The sequence below is a fragment of the Lepisosteus oculatus genome, chromosome 18 (genome assembly GCF_040954835.1).
Source record: "Lepisosteus oculatus isolate fLepOcu1 chromosome 18, fLepOcu1.hap2, whole genome shotgun sequence".
NCBI classification, from domain to species: domain Eukaryota; kingdom Metazoa; phylum Chordata; class Actinopteri; order Semionotiformes; family Lepisosteidae; genus Lepisosteus; species Lepisosteus oculatus.
Genome location: NC_090713.1, coordinates 11,148,703 through 11,175,333, shown reverse-complemented (window position 1 = coordinate 11,175,333; position 26,631 = coordinate 11,148,703).

Sequence of the window (26,631 nt, the reverse complement as noted above, 5' to 3'; positions counted from 1 at the left end):
AAAAGGAGACATACCTGTTGAGGACGTTGAGAGGGAATTGTGTGCATATTTAGCCCAAGGTAGGAGATGTATCCATTCGTCCTGAACTGATGACATGTAGGCCCATAAATATGTCTGCAGTTCCAGGTTTATGTGTTCTGTTTGTCCATTGGACTGTTGGTGGTGTTGTAACAGAACGAATAAGGTTCTTGATCCCGAGATGAAGTAAAACAGATGAGTTCATTGCATGCAAGGAACAATAAAGCCGAAGTCTTGTTTCCCGCTAGAAACAACAAAACCGAAGTATTGTTCCCCGTACTGGTACAAACTTTTGGGTTATATAGTGTTTTCTTCTCCGTTTCTGACGTCACTCGGTCTGGTGGTAAAGAGGGGGGTTCATGGTATTTGGCTAGTTTACGATGTTCTGGACAAATGGTCAGTTTAAGATTACACCCAGGGGGGTTCCTAGCTTGCATCTGCAATCCTTATCAGTTAACCCCCTTTCCTGCCATAAACCCCAGCTTGTGACTTAGAAGTCTAAACCCCCTACAGAAAGGATTAAATTCAAACCCCCGTCTTCACATCTTTCTTCATTCCCCCCTTATAAAATATGGCATACGTCAGTGTAGCCTATTTTTATACATACAATGTCAGGGCAGATCTTTCCTTTCTTGGCGAACAGGTATGTATTGCCATGACATTGTACGTTCCACGGTTATAGCAAGATGTGATACATGTTTTTGTGCACGTGATGATTACAATTATACATATAAACAATACTATTCCTACAAATAAACACTGTAAAAAGGTTCCACCCCAGGCACCAAAAACACAGACTTTTCTCAAGACCCAATTCCCCAATTTTCAGTATAATAGTCCTGATATTTCTGTCCCTCATTGTAAATGTGTTGGGCCAGATCTGAGATGTGCTCAGAATTATCAGGAATATATGTGCAGCATTCAGTGCCAATTACTGCACAAGTTCCTCCTTGGGCCGCCAGTACATAATCTAAAGCTAGTAGGTTCTGCATGGCCACTGTTCTGAGGGCTACCATCTCATCATTAACAGCCTTCAGACTAGATGAGGTAGAATTTGCTAATTCTTCTAAAGTCGAGGCCATTTGAATTAACTCTCGACTCAGAAAGTTCATGCCGGCTTGTGGAAATATTATACCTAAATAATATTCCCAATCAGCCAATTTTCTTTGTGGTCTGTGGTTAGGTCCGAAGGGGCTGTGGGTTTGAACATGGATATGAGGAACCACATATCCTAAATAACATGAGCCAGACCACTGGGCTTGCAACCATGGGTAGGCTCGTTTTCCACAAATCAAATATGTTCCGTTTGGCGCTCCCCATAATTCTGAAAATAAGAAGCTTATACCGAATTGTGGGGTGTGCCGATCCCATCCTGGAATTTGGAAGGTAGAGGTGGATATATTTGCAGCGATGGTAAGGTTGCAACGACTCCATCCAACCAAGTGCAGACCATTAGTGTGCTGAAAACATATGTTTCCCTCACGTTCCTTATTTAGAGTCAGGTATGGTGGTGTATGGCTTCTGTTATATTTAGGAGCGTAACAGCCTGTGAAACTCGTGGGCTCTAAGCCTCGCTCCTGTAGATATTGTAATGTTGTGCAGGTTAAAGTCGTGTTATGGCAACCCCCATAGTTTGTCATATTAAAATCTCCTAAATTATCCCTCCAAATGATCATGCCTATGACTTCCTCGACACACCAAGGAATAGCTCCCATAGGAAGTCCTCCCTGTACATATTTGGGTAATGCGGCACACACCCAGCAGGCACTTTGGTTGGTTTTCTTAGCTGTCAGATAGGAGAGGCCTAAAAAGGAATTAATTCCATGTTCTCCTTTGTGGGAGAGATGATCATTAATCCCTGCGGAGCATAGTCCTACAGCAAAAATTATCGTTATTAACAGAAATGATTTCATTCTGAGTCTGTAACTGGGGATGAGGCTCGTCGGCAGTGTGACGCGTGGATCCAGCGATCTTTTCCTTCCACTCGAACCGCAGACTCGGTTGTCAACAGGATCTGGTAGGGTCCATCCCACCTGGGCTGGAGAACCTGTGAGGGAAATTTCCTGATCCACACTCACTCTCCTGGGATGAGGTCGTGCCCTCCTTCAGGTGGTGGTCCCCACGGTTCCAGGACCTGCTCGCGGGCTCCTTGGGTGGCCTCTGTCAGCAACTTGCAATACCCCATGTTCCTGTGTTAGTACAGCTGTCCAAAATCCATTCTTTTCACTTACGTAGAGGTAGAATGGTTGATCTGTCTGAGGTAATCCCAATGCAGGAGCCTGTAACAGAGCTTGTTTTAAATAATTAAAAGCGTGTTCAGCTTCAGGACTCCAAGCAATAGGATCAAGGAACCTCCCTCCCCCCTTTAATAGGTCTGTAAGTGGTTTGGCCCTTTCAGAAAAAGCATCAACCCAATTTCTATTGAAATTGCACAGACCCAGAAATGATCGGAGCTCTCTCACCATATTGGGACTAGGGTGTGTTCGGATTGCCTGGGCCCGATCTTCTGTCAATTCCCTTTTTCCCTGACTAATCTTCTGTCCCAAGTAAATTACGGTGTCTAGGCATAACTGTGCTTTGCTATAACTAGCCCTGTGTCCTTTTTTAACCAAATGGTCGAGAATAATTTGGAGGTCCTTCTTGTGGGTTTCCTCGTCAGAAGACGTGATTAAAATATCATCCACATATTGGATAACGACGGAGGACACTTGAGGCAGCTCCCGGAGATGCCTCCGAAGTGCCATGTGATACACGGTGGGGCTGTTATGAAACCCCTGTGGTAACCTGGTCCAAGTATATTGTTCTCCATCTACAACAAAAGCGAACCAATCTTGTACCTCTGGGTGTAGAGGAACAGACCAGAACCCATTAGCCATGTCAATTACTGAAAACACCTGGTGCTCAGGGGTCAGTAGTTGAAAAATAGCAGAGGGGTCTGCTACCAAGGGGGTGAGACGGTTGATGTGTTGATTAGCTTTTGAGTAATCAACTGTGAATCGCCATGCTCCGCTGGCTTTCTTTACGGGCCATATTGGACTGTTGCTTGTACTATGTGTTTTTCGTACAATGCCTTGAGTCAATAGTTTTTGTATTACTGGTCGAACCCCTTCCTCCGCCTCTTTGTTGATTTTATATGGCTTTGTGTATGGCGGGGATTTCCCAGTAAATGTGCCAGGTTCCATATCCAGAAGCCCGCATTCATCCTTATCCATAGTCCAAATTGAATGCCCTTTTAGTTCATCTTTTTGGAGGGACCAGATGTTTACCTCCACCCTCTCCTCATGTACGGTTAATGTAACCCCTTGTAGGTTTTTCAGAGCATCCCATCCCAACAGATCTGGGGTAGATCCTACCCACATGACAGCATTAAATCTTACCTCCCCATCTCCTAGTCTAATCTTGAGTTTTTGAGTTTCTCTGAGTGTTATTCGATTGCCCCCTACACCAGTGGCCTCCAGCTCCCTCCCTGTGAACATGACACCACACCGTTTGGCTGACTGTTCAGATAAACAAGATAATTGAGCCCCAGTGTCCCATAAAAGTGACATTTGAATCCCATTAATCGTGCATTGTAATTTGAGCTCTTTTTAACTCAGTTCCTGAGATAGGCGTAGGGAGGCCACTAGAGGGAGTCCTAGTTTAAAAGCTCCCTGATAGCGCGTTTGTCTGCTTTGCTCAAATCCTGTAATTGTGACAACAGGTTTTTTTGCCCCTCTCGATTCGAGGGATTGAAAGGGGGATCTCGGTATCTTCCAATCCTGCCTTCACTGGCTAATCGCTTTTTGCAATTCTTTTGCCAATGTCCGAAATTTTTACAGTAATGGCACCGAGTTGTAATTTCGCCTTTTGGATTTAGTCGGGTGTCAGGGCCAGCTCCACCCTTCAGTATGGGAGGTGTCCACCCTGTTTGTATTGCCCGCACCTTAGCATACATATTTCTCTCGAGTTGCCGTGCCATTTTAACTATTTCCTTAAATTGTTTGGTCGTAACTTGCCCTATTTCGGGCTCTTTTAACTGAAGGGCTTTGGCTATATCAGACCGCCCAAATAAATTTGTTTAATCACAGCAGAGGCGTCGCTATTCACATCATCTTCGTCACTTAGTCCTGAGCATTCCAGCCAGAGTGTGATGAAGCGGTCAGTGAAGTCAGCCACATCCTCGCTTTCTTTTTGCTGACACGCAGATATCTTTTTCCAATCTGTCTTTGGTGGATAATTTTGTTTAAGCCATCGCCAAACCCATTCCCATCGCCCTCCCCTGCCATTATCCTCACACAATCATTTAAGTTCTCCGACACGCTTTTCCCCTGTCCTTCTGAGGATCATAGCGGCAGTCAGGGGGGAGATACCATAAGTATCTTTTAATTCCTGAAGCGCACTCCAGGTTCGCTGCATCCCTAATTTTGGGTGCGGTACTTCTCTAGCCCACCGGTCAATATCCTCCGGTTTTGGATTTGATCATATTGGGGGTTCAGGGAAGGTAGGTGCGAGAATGGACCCCCTCGGCGGGGTGCGAGACGGAGTTAGGGTGGCGCTGTCATCTACGGCGCCAGCCCCTGCTACATCAAGTCCTTTCCCACTTCGAGTGAGAGTACAGATCTGCAGGCGCCCTCCCTCTAACAGGGGAGACCCTGATCCGTCTTTATCACACTCATACCAAGTGTTATCCCAATCAGACCCCCTATCTCCATATGGCCACTGTGGGAATTGATCCCAATTATTTTCGTTTCCTGCCTGTTTGTTCCCTTGTGGGAGAACAGGATATAACTTAGTCGCCGGCTGTAGCACATTAACCAGTGCAGCGTGACCAGGAGTTAATTCCTTCTTTAGTTTCTCATTCTCCTGTACTGCCTCTTTTAGCTTTTTTCCTAGTACTTCTTTTGCCGCGAATAAATTATCTTTCCTCTCATTTAACACTTTTATTTTTTCTGTGAACTCCTTCTCTTTTTTATCCCATTCTGATTTCTCCTTCATGCTAATCTGCCACCTCAGGTGTCGGCTGATCACCAGGGCTGCAGCTAAATCTTTGTTTTTGTTCCAATGTTCATACGCTTTTTTACAGGCATCTTCGCCCCAAACTCCTTCTGACAGACTCAGCTTCTTCCTATATTTCTCTTCCCTTTCAGTCAACGTACACTTTTCCGATATGTAATCAGATACTTCCACCACTTTCTCAAACACCCAATTAGCACACATGTTTGGTTTCTTTAAGATTTACTTTTGTCGTGTGTGAGGTAACAGCTCATTCACTAGGGGGATGTTTTCACTTGGAAAAACCTGTGCATTACTGCACTCATTCAGCTAAGGGCATCTGTTACCTCCAGATCTAAATGCCTCTCCGAGACTTTAGAGAGGACTTACACCGCACTGTTCACAGGTAAGGAACGAGACCTCGAAAACCCCCTTTCTTTATCAGTAATTCACCATCCCCAGAACGCCAGCATCGCTGCTTTTGCCCCGGGGTGGACTTACGCACTGAGCTCAATCAGGGTGATTCTCTTATTATGAGGTGTGTTTATGTTAGTGTCGTGCGTGTGTATATGTATTTCACAAACAAGGAAAACACCAAAAACATACATACATATATATCTCTTCTACTCCTGTTTCCTTTAAAACAAAAAACCACGCCACCCCAATCCGTGCACGATCAAGGCGTAGCTAATCTCAGGACCCCGGGCGCAATTAAGGCCCACACCAATCCTGGATTATACGTGCATTTAATGCACCACTCAGCTCCAGAACCCCGGGCGCAATTAAGGCCCACACTGATCCAGAGCCACAGAACTCCGGGCGCAATTAAGGCCCAAACCAGTTCTGACCTTCAGAACTCCGGGCGCAATTAAGGCCCACACCATCCTGAACTACGTGCATTTAATGCACCACTCAGCTCCAGAACCCCGGGCGCAATTAAGGCCCACACCGATCCTGAGCCTCAGAACTCCGGGCGCAATTAAGGCCCAAACCAGTTCTGACCTTCAGAACTCCGGGCGCAATTAAGGCATACACCAGCTTCGAACGCCTGTACACAATACCGCGGAACCACTGCCAGACCAAATTCTGGGCTTACAGCAAACAACCCATTACATACACCAGTGTCTTCCCCGGGCCAGAGGAATTCAGAAACTCACGTTTACTCCGTCATCTCGGGCGATTCTCGCAGGGAGCAGAGACTTCCCAATCGGTCAGAGAGAGTCGGGATTTTTAAATAAAAGAGGAGTCCTTACCTCTTAGTAATGTGCGCGCTGACCATCTCTCCTGCCGATGGGAAGTTCCGTGCCTTCTGGAGCATCCTGCTGACTACGCCAAATTTGTTGTAACAGAACGAATAAGGTTCTTGATCCCGAGATGAAGTAAAACAGATGAGTTTATTGCATGCAAGGAACAATAAAGCCGAAGTCTTGTTTCCGGCAAGAAACAACAAAACCAAAGTATTGTTCCCCGTACTGGTACAAACTTTTGGGTTATATAGTGTTTTTTTCTCCGTTTCTGACGTCACTCGGTCTGATGGTAAAGAGGGGGGTTCATGGTATTTGGCCAGTTTACGATGTTCTGGACAAATGGTCAGTTTAAGATTACACCCAGGGGGGTTCTTAGCTTGCATCTGCAATCCTTATCAGTTAACCCCCTTTCCTGCCATAAACCCCAGCTTGTGACTTAGAAGTCTAAACCCCCTACAGAAAGGATTAAATTCAAACCCCCGTCTTCACATCTTTCTTCAGTGGTAACCAGATGTTAAAGAAACCAATGCCAATAAAGAATGGAAGAAGGCTTTCCAGAACCTGGAGATGAATTGTGGTCCATGGTCCGAGACATCGTCTTTTGGGAGACCATGAAGTTTGAACACATGTTAAACAAACAAGTCAGCCAAACAAAATGTGCAGTTTTGGAAAATCTGTCAACGATAACCAATATGTCCATGACTCTTGAGAAGATCTGTAATAAAGTCGGCAGTGATGTGAGACCAGGGACAATCAGGTACAGGTAAGGGTTGTAGTGAGCTTGCCGGTCTCATACGGGGCGACTTAATCCTGGTACTTGTCTTTACATAGTCTGATACATGACTCCTGGGGAAGAAGGGCAGCTCTCAGTCATGAAGTGTTAAACTCGCAGGGCTATAAGCACTCCCAGATCACTGAAGCATGTGCTGCCAATGCATGGAATGCAATTTCCATGACAAGTGGAGCATCCTGGAAACATCCTACAGTCAAGCTGCATCTGTGGTACCAACCACAGATTTCAGATATTGAATGAGAAGGTTAAACACCTGTTAAATGACACAACCAGGGCTCAGGGAGCTGGGTGCCTGGATTGTCACAGAAACACAGAGACACAGACTGAGGGGAGCTGGTCCCAGGTGGTGAAAAGAAATAAATGTCAACGCTCCTGTCCGAGCAATCAATGACAGATGTGTCTCACTCCTCTCTCTAAAATCAGATCTGTGAGCTCAAGGCCAGGGCACATCCAGTGCTAGTATAATGGAACGATGCATGTTCTTTATATCAGGAACATCTGTTTTCAAATACAGTGGAATTCTCAACCTAAAAAAACTATTAGTCAAGCTATTACTGTAGTTTCTAGGGACAGAATTCTGAATTTTTCTATTCAGAATTTTGACAGGGGTTCCTGTCTTTTTGTTTAGATATAGACATTTTTAATGTTAATGTACTAAAAATGTATTTTTAATGGAAGAGAGGATTAAGGCTCACATGGTTCTAGCTAGCTGTTAGAACTGAAGAGAGAAATGAGCAGGTGCTAAAGTGAGTGTGGTTAGTGAAAAGATAAAGCTGTGTGTGAAGATCAAATATGACTAAGTTGTAAAGCTGATTAAGGGTGCTAGAATTAATTATCCAGTAAATGGGAGAAATATTTTACCTACAGGTATACAGTAGTTATACTGTTCCTAGTATATTTTAGTGTTCCAGTTGTGGGGTTGTAAAACTCTGCAGTAATTCATGCTAAAGTACATCTTCAGCACTCATTGACCACTCATCATAGAGGTTGCCATGCAGAACCCAGCTTCACACCAGCAGTTTACTAATGGTCAAATACGAACTCTGCAAAGGAACATCTTTCTTCACTGTCACCCGACAGGCACGATGTCTCTGATTCTGAGGAGCATCTCAACAGTTTTGGTGTCTGTATTCTCAGCCCCAGTGTTCTTTGGCCAATCAGTTTGACCAGCATACTGGACTAAGAGGAAGACTGTGAGTGGCCTTGTTCACTGCCAGACCAGAGCAGAACATTAATATTGTCTGCAGCAAAATTATTTCTTCAGCCCACTATGAATGTGGAATGGTGGGGAGAGTACAGAAATTAATTTTTAATTTAAGCTAATTGAACATTTGAAATGTTTGATTTTTCTATCAGAAAATAGTTCTATATCAACCCCAAATCAAACTTCCATTATGAAGTTTCCAAGGCTGGAGATTTGACTATACAGAAGTCTCTCAGTCTTTAGGGATGTTTAAGCATTTAACCACAAAAGGCTTCTGGGTTTTATTAAAGGAATACCTTTAAATTAACAAAGAGCAGTTTAATAAACTGTGAAGCAGAAATAAAGAGAGAAGTACACAGGCATGAACCAAATGGATATAATGGATACATGAAAATGGTATCTTAGGTCATCTTAACCAAATACTGTAGATTTGCAATGAATTATGTGTGGGATTTACACATATGTTTAAAACAAAGACATTTAAATGGATTCAAAGAACATATGTACCAGAAATGAAATGTTTAAAGACCAATTGTGAATTTAGAGTAATAACTGAGAACAAAAAGGCAGTATGGAGGTCAATTCCCTTGCAAAAGGGTCAGATTTCCCAGAAGCCAAAAAACTTACTGGTGTGCTTTTGGACAGTGGTTAAAAACCAGAGAACCTGGAGGAAACCCACATAAACACGGGGAGGACATACAGTAAAAACTCCACACAGACAGCACCCCAAGTCCCAGGGCCCAAGCACATCAAGGCATACACACCAGTGTGGCACCCTATTTAGTAATAGATACTGTACATTCAAAAAGCCATTAGTAAAAAAATGTAGTTTAACATATTATAATATAGATTTTTATATTATGTACAGACTCAGTTTTGTTTCAGTTCCCCTGTCAAAGCACAGCTATTCTTGTCAGCCTCAGACCTGTTGATAAACCAGAGAAGTGCTGAGGGAGGTTTTTGCACAGAGGTGTGTCACTGTGTGAATGGAGTGCTCCAGTCCTGCCCAAAGTAGTAATCTCCTGCATCTTCAACATGAACTCCAGTGATTGTTAGTGTTTAGACTGTCCCAGAGTAACTGCCAGTGAATCGATCAGGAACCCCAGACTGATAGTTTGTTGCATGATAAACTATAAGCTGTGGAGCCTGGTCAGGTTTCAACCGGTACCAGTTGAGCTCATTGCTAATAGACTGACTGGCTGTACAGCTGATAGAGACAGCTGAACAGCCAGAGAACAGACTGAGGTGGAAACTGAGTCAGAACAATCTGCCCACTAGACTCTGGAGAGGGAATAGTTATGCAGTAAGTAAGAGATACAGTAATTAATAATTACTTGTTATAAACATGTACTGTATATGTTGTTTTACCTGGAAAAAACATTTACTATATTACTATAATAATCTCAGTCACAGAATGAAACAATCATCTTTAATCCTCACCCTGAGCAAAGAGCCCCAGTGTCCCCAACAGTAGAATCAGTGGCATCATTGTCCTGTGTGTTTCAGTGACTCTGAAAGGGCTGAACAGTGACTGATCCACACTGTGAGTCTTAAAGTGTTTGGAGCAGTGAGACGGCACAGGTATGCAAAGCTCCTTCCTGTATACAAATCCTGTCACAGACAGTTAGATGTGATCTGATCTGTGAAAACAGATGGAGATTTTATTGGGGTCTATGTCTTTACATATCCTCTCTTCTACTCCATCTCTGCTTTTCAACATTAAGGACTACTGTAAATACTGTTATGTGGAAGTACAAATATTTTTTGTTAAACCAGTACATTTTGTAATGTGGTAACACTTAAGACAAGATTGCCCAAAGTGTTAATAGTGCTCATTTTATGTTCTGGAATAAACATATAAATAAATGGTCTTATGGCTCCTGCAATTACTATACTGTGGCACATAAAGCACAATAAAGCACTTGCACTACCTGTGGAAGGTAGAAAAGTCAAGTGTTACATGAAAACATAAGGGGTATGGCTGTACCTAAATTGCAAAATTGTCCTATAAAATAATATTTGTCAACAGGTTATACAAAGTGGAAACCCATAGCTGTAGTATACTGTAATTCTGACCAGTTTATTTTTTCTTTTTTTTTTCAATTGCAAGAACAGATGAAACTGGATTTCATTCAGTGATTATACAAGAAGTACCATAATTGTGGTTAGTTACTGCGAGCTCTGGGATTCAACCCTGACATTCACAAGAGTATAAACACACAGGTGTCACATCATTACACACACTGCAGCTGACACTGACACAGCAGACTATTCACTTTCAGCTTCCAAAGAAGATCCCTTCTTCCTTAGTATGAGAAGTAGGATTTTACTAGTCTGTCTTATGTGTCGTTGTCAAATATCTGGACTTGCATTTATTCAACCAAATTTATTGAGCTCAATAGGCCTTTAGCATCGAAGTTATCACTGCTGCTTCAGAGCTTTTGCATGGCTTTGGTTCAGGCCATGAGTGCCCTAAGACTAGAGTTTGCACTTTTCCCTCTCTTTGTCTGATCATTGATGCATTGAAAACAGTTGTTTCGAATGGCCCTCTGCAGAAAAAAATCAGCAAAAAGCAAAGAAAGTGTAAAAAGTGAGTTCACAATTATGTTTGATTTTTTATTGTCATTATGCTCATATACATGTACTGTATATGGCATAACAAAATGCTATTTAGCTAGCTCTTAGATGGTAAGCAGTTCCAAAAAAACAACAATACAATTGTATAAGAAAATAAAGACAGAGACAACAAGCAATGTGCAAAACAACAACAGGCAGTGTGCAAAACAACACCAGATGTGAAAAAATCATACAACAACAGAATGAAATAAAGGATAGAAAATTATGGGGAGTGAACTTCATTACATGTGAGGTTCAATTAACACTGAAAGTTAATTCCCTTTTCAACTGCTGTTAAAAAACACAAGACAGGAGAATGAGCATGTACAGTAGCAGTTAAAACAGAATGTTTAAACTAATGGAGAGCTGGAGATCTGTAGGAGAGATTTGAAAAGCTGAAATCTGAATCTTCTTTTTTTTCACTTAAAAGGCACAAGTGCACATTATTTTTAAATGCATTTAAGACTGAATACATCAACCACTTGTTTTCTCAAAGGCTATTATAAGTATGGAATTAGCTTTCCAGCTATTTGTTAGGTTAGGGTCACGGCTAAGTAAAATAAAACTACTGCCTTTAACCATAATTTCTCTGATGAGTTACTTGAAAAGTTCAGCCACTCTTTTTGCCTGTCTATTACAGTGGTGGATTGTATATTCACAGTGGATTTGAGAGATACGTGGAAGATGAAGAAGCTATTTCAAAATGCTACTTGTAGATTGCTTGAGCAGATGGCAGCATCAGTACAGGCAGAAATATGTATCTTTAAAGATTACAGTGGCAATGGCTATAAAAAGTATTCACCCCCCTTGGCTTTTTTCATATTTTATTTTCTTACATCATGGAATCAAAATAGATGTATTCTTACCTCTGATTACCACAAAATACTGTAAAAAAAACTCTGAAGCTTTTTTCTTAATAACAAATAAAAAATGACAATAATTGATTACATACAGTAGGATTTCTTACAGAAGAATCATTGCTCAAGTTCCATCAGGTTGGATGAGGACCGTTAGCAATTTCAAATAATTTCACAGGTTCACAATGGGATTGAGGTCTGGGCTTTGACTGACATTTTTTTTTGTTTTTAAGATGCTCAGATGTGGCTTTGCTTTATGCTTTTGGTCATTGTCCTGCTGCAATATGTATATTTTCTCCCAGGTCTCTTGCAGACTGCATCATGTTTTCCTTCAAGATTTGGCTATCTCGCTCCATTCACTTTGCCCTTTTTTTAGACAGGTTTTCCAGTCCCTCAAGCAGAGACGCATCCCCATAGCGTCTACCTTCTGCCACCATATTTCACAGTGAAGAGTAAACTCACATTTACACTGTTAACAAAATAAGATCACAGCTATTTAAATACTGTAGCTTATAAGCTATTTTATCATTTAAAGTCAAACATTTCTGTACAATATTCATGTATAGAGAAACACTGTGTCCCAATATGCACACTTGTGGTCTTGTGCCCTTCATAAGTGCGTTACTCCTGAGGTCTGAGAGGGCTTAGGGTGTCCCATTTCTAATTTGTGCGTCTCATGAGTGCCCCCAGCACACCCTTCTCTGAAGACCACATCAGAGCTTGTGGAATGGTTGCACTTCATGTTCTAACCCAGTGGTTCTCAAACTTTTTGGACCCCTGATCAAACCAAAGCATCCAAGTACCACTTACAAGTCATCTTATAGGAACCACAGAAAATCTCAATAACCAACATGAGCACTCGCACACCCACACACTTACATGCACATCTGATAAAATAATAACAATAATAAACTTTATTTGACATAGAGCCTTTAAAGGTGGCTTCTCAAAGCACTTTACAGAATGACAACAGGAACAACAATAAAAAAAGCACAATTTCAGTGAGAGGGGTGAGCCTATTTAGTCAAGCAAAGCAGATGTGAATTCATTGGTCGAGTATTGATACTATTCACAACAGAGTCTAACGTATTTTAAATCCTCAGGCATTTTCTTGACAGCCAAGGCCTCGCGGTGGATGCTGCAGTGTGTCCACTTCATATCTGGAGCAACCTCTCTAATTGTTGCATCTACCCCACTGTGTCAGCTTGTCATCGCTCTAGCACTGTCTTTACAAACTCCGACGCATTTTATCCAGTCGATGCCATTCTCTTTGATAAATTCATTCAGAAGCTGAAATATGTGCTCTCCTGTAGTTATTGTTGGTAGTGCCTTACAGAACAGAAAGTCCTTATGAGACATACTGTACACTCAAACTCGTATCTATCGTAAAATGAGCAATTGGCCAAATCAACAACATCTACAGACTCATCTTATTGCAGTAAAAAGCATCTGCTCATCTTAATGCACTCTATCAGTGTACATTTGACATAATCTGGCACATCAATAATTCTATGAGTGACTGTGTCTTTCGAAAGAGGAAGAAGGTCGAGCTGTTTAGCAGCTTTTTCTCCACATATAATACATGTCAGCTCTTTTACCAACAGTAAACAAAGTTCTTCACAAATAGTGTGCAGCCTACCTGTTTTAGCAATTTTATTTAATGTGCATGGGAGCGAAACACAGACACGCTCTGTGTATTTTTTTCAAATTAACCTAGAACAGTCCTTAAATATTTTTCTGTTATCTGTCAAGCTTTCCTGTGCTCACAAGATTGGTATTGTCCAAAATCATGCACATTCTCCTACCTCTCTATTTGCTGGATATATTTTTTTTCAAATACAATCAGCCACTAACTTTCATAGCACGCATTCCTATACAATGGTATAGAATTACATACAGTAGTAGCTCTTGTGTCCACTCAAGTACTAGCGCACGCTGTATGGACACATAAACCAATTTTTATTTAAATAGAAAATATGAAAACCTGTCCCACTTTTTCAGTGCATACAATTTCCAGGGTCATCTGGCGTACCACCTGGGGGCGCTCCGCGTACCATAGTTTGAGAATCACAGGTCAAGGAGGTCATTTTTAATGATGAGGCAGTTAGATAAGTTAGGGCAGCTGTCAATGGGTTGTCCATTCAGTTCCACTATGTGGGGTCTTGCGTGGAGTAGGATAAGATCCCCTACATGTTCCCTTGAAATTGAGCTGGGAGAATCCCCATCTGCCAGGTGTTGAGGAAATCGGTGAGGGATATCGGGGCCTCTGAGCTCCTAGATCTATTCGGGGAAGAAGAGGAAGAGTCTTCAGTGCTAGGGTGGGTTTGCGTAGCTACCCTCTTTCCACTGCATTTATCAAGTGTACTTTTTTGGGGTTTATTTTTTTGTCATCAGCTGCCTCTCATTTCTGTAAGGAGATGTTATCTTTAATGACATCTGGTGAAGTAAATAAATATTTAAGAGGGGAACGTCCTGCCGAGCATAAGAGGATACGACAATCCCAGAACTATGGCAGCCAGGATCAAGAAGATTGTGATTCAGGCCTGGAGATTCAGGCTGGCTGCTTCATTCCCCATGAATGCAGCTAACAGGGAGGCGCTGTTGCTGCTCTAATTGGGGTGGCCGGATTGCCTCTGGGGACACGAGACATAGTGCTCTCCCTGAATCAACTGGGGTTCACAGTGAATGTCTGTTCAGAACTTGTGTTGGGGAAAAGGTAATTTAGAGAGTAATTTTCTCTCCCATCTGGCAGCACAGATCCTGCACCCCAGTGACCTGGTCCTGCAGGTAGTGAGTTTGAGCCAAGGCAGTTGTGCCCCTAAAGTGTCATGAGTCGGCCACTGTAGCTCATTAGTCTCTCTCTGAACAGTAATGGAACTGGTCCAGAACTGACCCAGGGCTCCTGCACTGCATGGCAGCAATGTTAACCACTGTACAGATCATAAACACAAATATTTCTGAGAGAAACATTGTAGCAGTTAGGTTTTAAAATCTATTTTTTTGAATCTGTTATTTTTTAGTCTAATCTAAAAGATGTCACAATTTATTCTTCAAAACGTTGCTGTATTGCCATGTTAATAATAGTCTTCAATGTACTATAAGTGGAAGTGGTCTTTCAACATTGAGTCATAAGTCATACCAGATACAGAAATGTTCTAATGCAAACTTCTTCAGAAAACAAACATAAATTAATGTTTACTCCCATAGCATATTTCCAAGAAATCAAAAAGAGAAAGAAAGTTTGCCTTACACTTTTTTAAAGCAAAACAGCCTAATGAGTGCCACTGAGTCATGGTGTGCTGGATAGTCAGAATGAATCTCAACTAAGGGTACAGTCTTAGCAAGCGAAATGTAACTTTTTTTGTATTTAATTATTTAAAGAATAAAATACTCCTTAAAGTTTTACCCTTCTTAAAGCCAATTTAGTACACTTACAAATGTGATAAACACATGTTAGCAGCCCACCTTGCAACTCAGAAATGGCTACCTGGATGGGAGACTCTTGGGAAAGCGAAGGCTGCTGGTGAAAGAGGTGTTAGTGGGACCAGTAGGGGGCCCTTACCCTACAGCCTGTATGGGTCCTAATGTAAAAAAGGCACCGTCCTTCTGATGAGATAAAACCGAGGTCTTAGCTCTCTGTGGTCTTTAAAAATCCCGGTGTGTTTCTCCTGGCCAAATTTCCCATTGGCCTTTACCAAACATGGTCGTCTAATAATCCCTGTCTGTGAACTGGCTTGATCACACTGCTCTCCTCTGCACTTAGAGCTGGTGTGTGGGGAGCAGACTGGAGCTTCATCCAGTGTCCAGAAAAGCTCTGTATAAGTCTTAGGAACTATAACTATATAAAAGTATGTACATCACTCTTAGGAATTAAATTGATATCAACTCAGGTTGAGGTAACAATTGAATTATCGAGCTGTGGGGTTTCTGAAGACAGGCTAGTTAGTTCTGGCTTACTAGCAGAGTTGTGCACAGGAGAAAACTGACTGCGGGTTCAAGCTGGACACACTCTTTAGACGGGAAGAAGACCGGTTCGTTCCCGATGTAGCGCTAGTTCTGAATACTGATTTCAGCTGTCCACAGCTCTGACCGTAATTCACTTGTTGATCAGGTGAGCTTTGCGGTGTGTTCACGAGGCTCACGAGGCTTGCTGCTGGGCTAACCTCGGGTGGATCCTTTGGTTACGCTCTGGCAACCTCCGTTCTCCGTCCTGCACTTGGACACACTGGCTGTTACGTGATTGTCCGAGCTGAATCTAAGAATTCCCAGGAGGAGCCCTGAGTCTGAAAAATGTCCAGGAGGCGCCCTCAGTCTGAGAAATGTCCAGGAGGCGCTCTGAGTCGAGAATGTTCAGGAAGCGCTCTGAGTTTAACCTGGAGGAACCAAAGGTTCATTGGTTGAAAGTTTCATGGGCATCCGAGACCCACGTGGGGTTAACCTGCCCTACTAGTTCCTGATGATTGGCTGATGATGAGTAATAATGCACTCTGACCTTAGAGTTGTAAACAACTTGGGATGAGACTCTCCCAGACAGTAAGACACCAGAGAATCTCAGCTTTGGGAGTTGTTCCTTATCACGACACTCTACCAGCTAGAAAAACACCTTAATTGTGAACCAAATGGATACAAAGGCCTGTCTGTATCAAGCACCACTGAGATGAAGGAGAGAGAGACTAGCAAGGGAGCAGCAAACTTAATTCCTGTACTTTAATAAGCCTTGCCACTACAACAGTATGTGACCTACCATGCTTGTTGACACTTTGTTGAAGTATGACTATTCTATCTCATTTGTTTGTAATATAAATGTTTATGATCACTGAAATAACACAACTACAAATAATTTCATAATAACAAAGTGTGTGAATATAAGTGTTCGGAGGTTCTAGAGACCTAGATTATCCATTTTTCCAGACTCTGTATTCCAACAACACTATGGAACACTAGCAGCGAGTACAGCAAATGCACACATCATGAAAAGTAACATCCCTGCTCCTCTATGTCATGGCCAGCAGTGTGTTGGTTGGTGCGTATGCACAAGTGTACAGTATGTGAAAATAATATTCTTGTTGAAAAATAAAATTTTTGGTTGAAGTTTGCCAGGGCAGGAGATTTACCTGGACATGTCCAAGCGCAGGTTAAAGTGGGTCTATTGTAGTCTGAAGGTGTCTGGGAGCTGCGGTATTAATATGGGGCTGTTAGGGACCGAGGAGGCCTGGTATTGGAGGAAAAATAAAGGGGTCAGAATGCCTCACAGGTTTGAATCACACCTCCAGCATCTCAGGCACCAGAGAGGAGTTTCAAACACTGCTTACAAATGTATGAGGTGATTTGTACTCCAAAAACAAACTTGTTGTGTAGGGAAGGGACTGGGGAAAGCATTCACAGGGTATGGATACACTGGAGCACTCACACTGGAGTGCAGCTGTCAAGAATGCTCTCAGGACAACAGAAATACAACTGGTTCTATTTTTAACATCCAGACACATGATTACATTTTACAATCTGGATCTCATCACAGAGTGTGGTAACAGAACAAAATTCATAAACCACATAGATTGCATAGTTCCAGTTTTAGTTTAACTGTGTTTTTAGAAATAAATCTCGTGCCAAGACTTTTACATTTCGGTGTGAAAAAGTTATTGTTAGATGTTGATACAATACCAATACTGGCAAGAAATTCTGCATTGTCTTTCATTGCATTGATATTTCCTTTTTGTTCACCAGCTCTATAACTTTAAATGCAGAGTAGCGTGATTGAAGTACTCAAGCTTGAATAATCAAGGGTATGGTATTGTCACAGGTTCTATACAAATAAAGGTTAATTCAGTGCTGAAAAACAGAAATGAGAAGCTCAAACCTTCACCTGATGAGCCTCAAGTAGTGGACTATGGTGGACTGTACCTAACAGACAGTTATTGTAATGTGTCTGGATCAGTGGCACATTCAGCTAGTTCACTGCAGACAGTATCAGGTGCAGCTAACTGAGCAAATCAGTGCTTTGTAGGATTTAAAAAAACAAAAGCTCAAATGTTAATAAACATTTATCATTAAGACATTTAGAAATTCATGCTTTTGTAAATTTGTTTTTATCTATTAATTTGGACGCCAAACACAGGCACATTTTTTTTCCCTGGCTACCTAGAAAAAGGGTGTTTTTTCTGAATATTGTTTTTCTGAAGAACATTGATTTGAAAAATGTCTGCATCTCACTGGAGTTACAACTCAGAGTTCAAATGAAAAGAGTAGGGGTGTAACCCCGGTGTCCTGGCCAAATTTCCCTTTCCTCCTAATAATCCCCCTCTATGAATTGGCTACATTACTTTGTTCTCCTCCCCCCACCCCACTCTGACAGCAGGTGGAGCGACGTGCCAGTTGGAGTATTTCTCGGTCGCAGTTAATAGCAACGTCAGCTCAAAGATTTGGTTCAAACCACCAAATGGAGACTGATGTGCCGACAAGCGGACCCTGCTGATGTGGGATTAACGCTAGGAAAGAGAGAGTGGTTTGCACACAGTATCATGACAAGGGATCATATAGATCCTGTAGCTCTGCTACATCTTCACATCAGCAAATTTGTGTCTCATGCTTATACCTTGGATTCAAGGTGCACATCCATCTGACAGTGGTCAAAGATGAACTCTCCCAGGACATCTCCATCCCGAAAGACAATCATGTAAGCGACACACTGGATGGCTTATACTAATTTCCTTATTTACTATATAGCTTGATTGAATTATTAAGTATCCTTATTAATTCAGTTTAAGACTGTTGTGGTCACTCTGGCTGTTGGTCTGTGGTTTGAGCTATCATTGGAGTGGCAGCCAGCCTCTACTCCATCCACTAGTCTCTCTGCGCTGTTTGCCATGGGCATCACCTGACAGGAGACCCAGATCACCTGGAGACAGTTCCCTTCTCGCTTGTCAGGGGGATATTTAAAGACTGCTCGGATTGTGTTCTGGGCTCCATTATGGATTTCCATCACTGTGTCTCTCAAGGTTTGTATTCCCTAATACTTCTCTTGGCTTTGTCAGGCATTGCTTTGTATTCCTGACCTTTGCTAAACTTCTTTTCTTTATCCTGAATCTCTACTTGTCTTTGTTTTTGCCTCTCTGTGTTTGTCAGCTACTGAGCCTTTTTCCATGCCAACTTAGGTCATAGCATGAACATACTGTAGCACAGAATGAAGACATTTGAGCTGGGAGCTGCATCAGTGCGCTTGTACAGGAAAGGAATGAGCAATGTTTAATTCAAAGCTGAAAATTAAAAATGAAAAGGTCAAAGTTTCACCTGTTGAGCCTCAACAACTTGACTGTACCCATCCCAGACGGTTATCCTAATGTGTCTGGTTCAGTGCCACCATCATACTGTTTACACTAGACATTTAGAACATCATCTGTTAGTGATTTTGTTTTTATCTATTAAGTTGGATGTCAATCTCAGAACACATTTTGTCTTTCCTGGTTAACTGGAAAAAGAGTGTGAACATAAACTTGGACTTTGTGAAATGTTGTTTTTCTGAAGAATATAGATTTTGACATTTCTGCATCTCACTTGAGATACAGCTCAGTGTTGAAAGGCCATGGAAGCGGGTCCATTTACATTCTCAATGTTTTCATAAAGACTCTAATAATGATATACAGTATACATATAATTCTAATTATTTTGTTACAGACAAAGAGACTCCTTCAAAACTGGATCTTGTTATCCATTTATCTAAAGAAACATAATATTTCAAATAATCCTCACTTTCCTTTCTCCAAACAAAATGACAAGAGGAGGAAGCTTATCGGATGCAGTTTTGGAGAAACAGCTGAAGGCACAAACTGTATCTGTGGTAACCTGTATGAAAACTGAAGTAATGTTCACAAATACAGGTGTTTTGTTTCTTGCCATTAACTGTTACAGGTGATGCATATTGAGCACACCTACAGTAGGAACTAGACAATAGTGCTTTGTAGGATTTAAAAACAGCTATTATTCAGCCCTGAAGACATTAAGAAATTCAAGCGTGGGTGATTTTGATTTTATCTAATAAGTTGGATGTCAATCTCAGACACATTATTTATTTTCTGGTTACCTGGAAAATATAGTGAAATATTGTTTTTCTGAAAAACCTTGATTTGGATCATTTCTGCATCTCACTGGAGGTGCAACTCAGAGTTCAAATGAACTTGTTCCTTTTTCCAGTTAACCAGGAGTGACTCAGAGTTCGTTACGACTTAACTGGAAAAAGGGTGTGAGGGTAAATGTGCAATTTGTGTTATTTTTTCTGAAATACCATTGATTGGTGACATTTCTGCATCTTACTTGAGATACAGCTCAGAGTTGAAAGACCATAAGATAAGATCACTTTATTGGCCATATACAATTTATTGCATTGGGAATTTGTCTTTTCACATACGCCAGCTTCCTCTCCATGAGACACACAGACAAGGAGAGAAGGCTTGGGTTCAGAGTGCAGGGTCAGCCATTGTACAGCACCCCAGGAGCAGCTACGGTGAAGGGCCTTGCTCAGGGGCCCTACAGAGTAGGATACTTCTCCCAGCCACAGGCACAGATCCTTGGCCACAGAGCCACCGCTCTACAGGATGGAGTGTGTTTATTTACATTCTCAGTTGTTCATAAATATTCTAATTGTAATATAATTATATATCATTCTAATTATTTTGTTACAGACAAAGACTCCTTCAAAACTGGATCTTGTTATCCCTTAAGTTGGATGTCAATCTCAGACACATTTTTTATTTTCTGGTTACCTGGAAAATATAGTGAAATATTGTTTTTCTGAAGAACATTGATTTGGATCATTTTGCATCTCACTGGAGGTGCAATTTAGAGTTCAAATGAACTTGTTCCTTTTTCCAGTTAACCAGGAGTGACTCAGAGTTCGTTACGAACTAACTGGAAAGGTGTGAGGGTAAATATGCAATTTGTATTTTTTTTTCTGGAAGACAATTGATTTCTGACATTTCTGCGTCTCACTTAAGATACAGCTAAGAGTTGAAAGACCATGGATGGAGTGCATTCATTTACCTTTTCAGTTGTTCATAAATATTCTAATTGTAATATAAGTATATATAATTCTAATTATTTTGTTACAGTCAAAGAGACTCCTTCAAAAATGGATCTCTTTATCCATTTATCTAAAGAAACATTATAACAAGATATAGTGCCTGGCAAGGTTTTTACATTCAGAAGCCTATTTCAATCCAATAGTGGTGTGCACACAGTATTGCTACAAGGGATCATATAGATCATGCATCTCTGCTACATCTTCACATCAGCAAACTTGCGTCTCATGCTTATACCTTGGATTCAAGGTGCACATCCATCTAATAGTGCTCAAAAATTAAGATTAGGACATCTCCATCCCAAAAGACAATCATGTAAGAGACACACTGTGTGGTTTACACAAATATTAGATTTCCTTATTTACTATATAGCTTGCTTTAATTATTAAGTATCATTATTAATTCAATTTAAGACTGTTGTGTTCACTGCTGGTCTGTGGTTCGAGATATCATTGGAGTGGCAGCCAGCCTCTTCTCCATCTACAAGTCTCTCAGCACTGTTTGTCATGGACACCACCTGACTGTAGAACCTGATTACTTGGAGACAATTCCCTTCTCACTTGTCAATTCAATTCAATTCAACTTTATTTGTCATCATACTTACACAGGTGCATAGTATAGTGAAAAATGTTTTTCATTAGTCTATGAGATGCAATATATATAGAACAGCAGACAAGACAATAGAAATACAATAACAATAACAGTGTAAACAGTGCAAAATTGTGAAAAACTGTGCAGATACACAGAGAAAAGTATACAAACTGGACAAAACAAGTGCAAAAGTAATATGGCGAACAGTGCAAAATAATACAGATATTTTTATATGACTCTGCAACCCTGTTCCTTTGTTCTGCCCCCAGGAAATCAAAGTTCCAGCACAGGGCCTCAGTTCTGGCACTAAGGCCTTTACTCTCTCCTGTGGTCTTGCAGAATGCAGCTTCTCCTGCTCTGCCCATCATGCATAGAGACCCGTGGGAGGAAGAGAGTCCTGTATCCATTCAAGTCAGAGTCTTTTGTTTCCTTTTCTGCTTCCCCTCTGCCTCAAGTCTGGTCCGGACTGGATCAGCACCACCTAAGCTTTCCCCCTGTCAATTTCCAAGGTTTAATAATTGTAGGGACAAGGCCTATTATTTAACTTAGAATTAAGTGATATTAAGTATTTCTAAAAATCTTTGATTGCCTGGACCAAACAGCCTGTTGCCTGTCACAGGAATGTAGCGAAAGAGGCCCTTCTCTCTATGACCACAGCCACAGTATGACCTAGAGGTTTCATAAAATATCATAAAATATATACTGTAAACATATTGAGCAATATTGGGAGACAGATTCTGGGCTGGAGATCACATACTGGGCTGCCAGTTCCTGCCTCCCTCTCCCAGTAGAATTGGGACCCATTGTGATTCTGGCAGGTGTGGGAAATCTGGGATTAGATTTCTGAAACTAGGGAAGAATGTTTCTCTAATCCCAGAATATCTGTCACAGTGCAGTAGGAAGTGCTCCTCTGTCTCTATTTCTCCCTGCTGGCAGTGGGAGCACAGCCTGTCCTCTCTGAGCAGCCAGGTCTGCCTGTGTCCAGTTTCTATGGCCAGGCTGTGGTCACTGAGCCTGTACTTCCTCAGGGTCTGTTTCTTTTTGCTGTTTCTTATCTTGGTCAAATATTAAGATAGTGTGTATTGTCTGTTTAGGGTTCTGTAGAATTCCAGTTTATGATGTGTTTGTGTGTGTGTTTCCCAGTGTGTACAATATTGCTGTTTGATCTGTGCTGTGATGTGGTTGAATGTGAGTTGTGGTGCTCTAGCAGTGCTCTCCTGAGACAAGCTGGTGTCTGTGTGGCTGTGCCAAAAAATAAGAGTGCAGTTTGTCAGTCAACGATCCTCGCTGAACCTGAAAATACTACAATATATACAGTATCTCTAAATATCACCTATGCGGGTTGTTTGCACGAACTTGTGTTGAGCAGTATTTCTCGCATTGTGAACATTCTGTATGTACACAGCGGTCCCTCAAGGTGTAGGGCACAAACCCACGTGAGCCCTAAAATGCTACTGTACATTATTAATAATATCTTCCGTGTCGTATTAACATTGGAATGTTTTTTTTACAAGTGTAAAAAGAGGCGATACACAACGTGTCTCCTCTATAACTCTTCAGTTTACAGAGAACTTCCGCCAGAGCCTCACAACATTATTCAATAATACTCTTCTTGTGTCTATTTTTTAGTTAAGCAGGATTTGAGCTACAGACAATAACAAAAAACAGGATTCACTTTTTTCTCTTTCGCACCGGCTGCAATTTGGGTGTTAATAAAACGTGTTTACAAAGAAAGTGGAATACAGTAATACTACTAGCTATACAGATACATTTATTTAGATATTTAGATCCTTAAATTGATATAATTATTAATTTCTTTAGATACATGATTCCATATTATATTCCCTATTATAAAACGGATAATTTCGGTCTTAAAATCTGATTGGCTGACACACTTTTGAAGCTATATTCTCTGATACACGCACACCCTGGAAATATGACTTTTTACCGTGTGATAAAGAAATTTTAAAGAATACTTCTTAGCGTAGGTAAGAAAGCATAGATAAAAAAGCTTGGATTCTCATGTATCTGATACAAGTATCTTTTTCTGCTGTCTTTGTTGCGTTCTTGAGGATCCTTGTGATATTTTGAGCTCTCGTTGAATGATAAGTGTTGCATAGTTTAAATAATTTTCATTCTTAGAAATTATGAAATGCTAGGTTAAAAGCAAGGGAGATTATGTCTGTTATAGAGGACATAAAAGCCAGAGTTCGCTGCGGCGTTATTGGAAACCCAATTTTAACAACAAATCGCTGGTGTTATATCCTAGAAGGCACTGAGACCAGCACCAGTGGGAGCACTCCCGCAGCGAAAAAGAAAATGCTTGACGAACTAGGGATTGGACAGTTTTTCAGTGCTTGTACGATCGATGGAAATGTTAAAATAAATCTACTAAAGAAATAAACAAAAAAATGTATTCCTTTATCATATTGGCAAGCTTATGTCCTCTCTTTGCTAGTTAATGTTACTTGTGGCTGTGTTTCTGCATTGCATAGCAATGACGGACTATATTCTCAAGCGGAGGAACGTAAACAGCTTTATTTTCATGTTAAATATTTTTTTTTAATTAAAATTCATTCTATACAGCAATCGCATATTTGGGGACAGTTTTATAAAAGCAATAAGGCACTCGAGGCTTGTGCTATATCGTGGATATAGTCACAGTTAAAAGGGTTGCCGGCCCTCTGGATCGCGTCAGGCCTAACACCACCTTTTAGCTGTGACTATATCCACAATATAGCACGGCCTCTCATGCCTTATTGCTTACATAATTAAATTCTGAAAAGTATGAGTTTCTTTTACTGCTATAACGAGCGCAAGAATTCATGGAAAATGGTAATCGCTCAACTCATTTAACTTTGAAAGTTTTGTGATATTTAGAAAGACCAACAAATTCAATATAGTTTTGATAATATTTAGTGTGTAATAATATCAGTAGCAGTTTGAAATTATTCGTTGTTATAAATAAATGACTTAGCTTTGAACATGTTGTGATATTTAGAAATATAAAAAATGTCAATATACAGTAGTGTCCATAATATTTGCTATTTTAGTTTTTCAAAGAAATGTTTATTTGTTAAATGAAAACTCTTGACGATAGCCAGATACAAACACCCGACCTTAGCCTTATAAGTCAGTCACTTAAGCCATCATGCCACAGACACATGCTAAGCAGTGAAACAGAAGTACACATATCAATGGAAAGTCTTATACTACTGTTTGTGCAAAAGTACAAAGTACATATAATTATATTGTTTTATCCATATTAAATCCATATTATATTCCCTATTAATCCAATTCTAAAAGAATGCTCTTGTCTACTCCGATAACAAGCATATTCGCAGAAAAGGTTAAAACGATCACTTTTCACAAAGTATATAAATGTACAGTAATATGGTCAGAAGGAGCACGTAAAAACGTTTCCAAAATAATCACATGTAAGACTTTGATGCTTAAAATGCTTAGGGAGAAATGGAATACTGCTGTGTATTTTTTCTTTAACTACCAAAACCAGCAATATACAGTACAGTTTACATACAGTAATATGCTTATGTTCCTAAATTAATATCTTTTATGAGCATGTGAAAGGCAAGACTTACTTTGTATGATTGGAAACGAATGTGTGATCGGATCAACAAAATGCTGTGGTGTTACTTTTTGTCAGTATTTTGGTTTACAAAGACGGTTACAAAGAATGTGGACCAGGGTAATACTTTGAGTTTACAGCTTGTCCAAGGTCATTCATTATTAATACTATTAGAAATATCTTCGGTAAAGACTTTGATGCATAAAATATTTCTGCACAATTAAAATATTTGTGATAAAGGGGTTGGTTGTGTACTTTTGTCCAACTGAGCAATCTTGCTTTCATAAAATATACCAACTTTTTAATGTATAATGATTAACATGCTGTAATACACAGTTTAAATTTAAAAGTCTAAAGAGCATACAACTTAAATTCTTAAGATTATCCCTCAGCAGTGATCGGAATTCAAAACCAGGTGTTGTCAGCTCAAATGCTGTACATGAGAGGTTAAACTTTATTAGCTCCACCTAGTGGTTTTACAAGGTGATTCCGGATACTATTAACATAATCTAATTTGCATACAATATGATGCGGTATGACGCGATATGACGTGAAATGATGCGACACGCCCATCGCATTGTCCTTGTCAACACCCACTTTGGAAGAGATTAGGATAAAAGGGCAGCTCTGCTCGCCAGGTAACAGTCACTGTTCTCAGCAGAGTCACAAGAAGCTACATTAGAAGCAATTGCAATCTCCCAGCCTCTGACCTCGTCCAGCCATCATTCAAAATGAGCAAGATCATTGTTTTTACAAAAGAGGGGTTCATCGGCAGAACAGCTGAATTCAAGAACAATGTCCATGACCTAGAGGAAAGGGGCTTCAACAACGCCATCTCGTCTTTGAAAGTTATCGGTGCGCCATGGGTAGCATATTATGAAAAGAATTTTGTTGGAAAGCAATGGGTGTTTGAGGAAGGAGAGTACCCTATCCTTGATGCCAAAGAAATCTTTTCTTCCCTACGGATGATCACAGATGAACTGGACAACCCTGAAATCCAGCTGTTTGAGCATGTCAATTATGAAGGAAGGGAAATTACCCTACGAGGGGAAACCAATCTTTATGACATCGCTTTCAGCGACACAGCTTCTTCCCATAAAGTGAAAGGTGGTGTCTGGGTGCTGTACGAGGGTGTCAAACGCCAGGGCTGCCAGCTCGTTTCCTTCCCTGGGGAGAATGTTTCCAATTATGTCCAGATCGGCTTCAATGATCTGGCCAGGCATGTGCGCCCCTTGCTGCCAAAGAAATAGAAAGCAGCATTCAAAGTACTCTTGCTGCAGCTCAATATAAACTGGAACCCTTTGGAAAGCATCAGGCTGCTGGCGGGGAAAGACTCACCTTGAGAGAACTGTTAAGACAAGAAACAATGACTGTGACTCATTTTCTGTAATACTGTACATCTGCAGAAACTTCAACATAATGAAACCAGACTGCAAATAAGCATTTGATATCTGTGAAAAGACTTGCATGTGAATTTGTTATGTAACAAGGATGAATATTTTTAGTCAAAGTTTTTAAGTTTTTGTCTTTTCAGCTAGAGTGATCAGTGTCGGTAAATGTATGCAGTAAAATATAGCTTTGAAATTGTCACAAATCTACTACAGATTACATTGTGGATGTCAGGCAGTGAGGCTATGCTGTGTTATTTCCCCTGTTTGACTTAAATTAGTGGAAAGG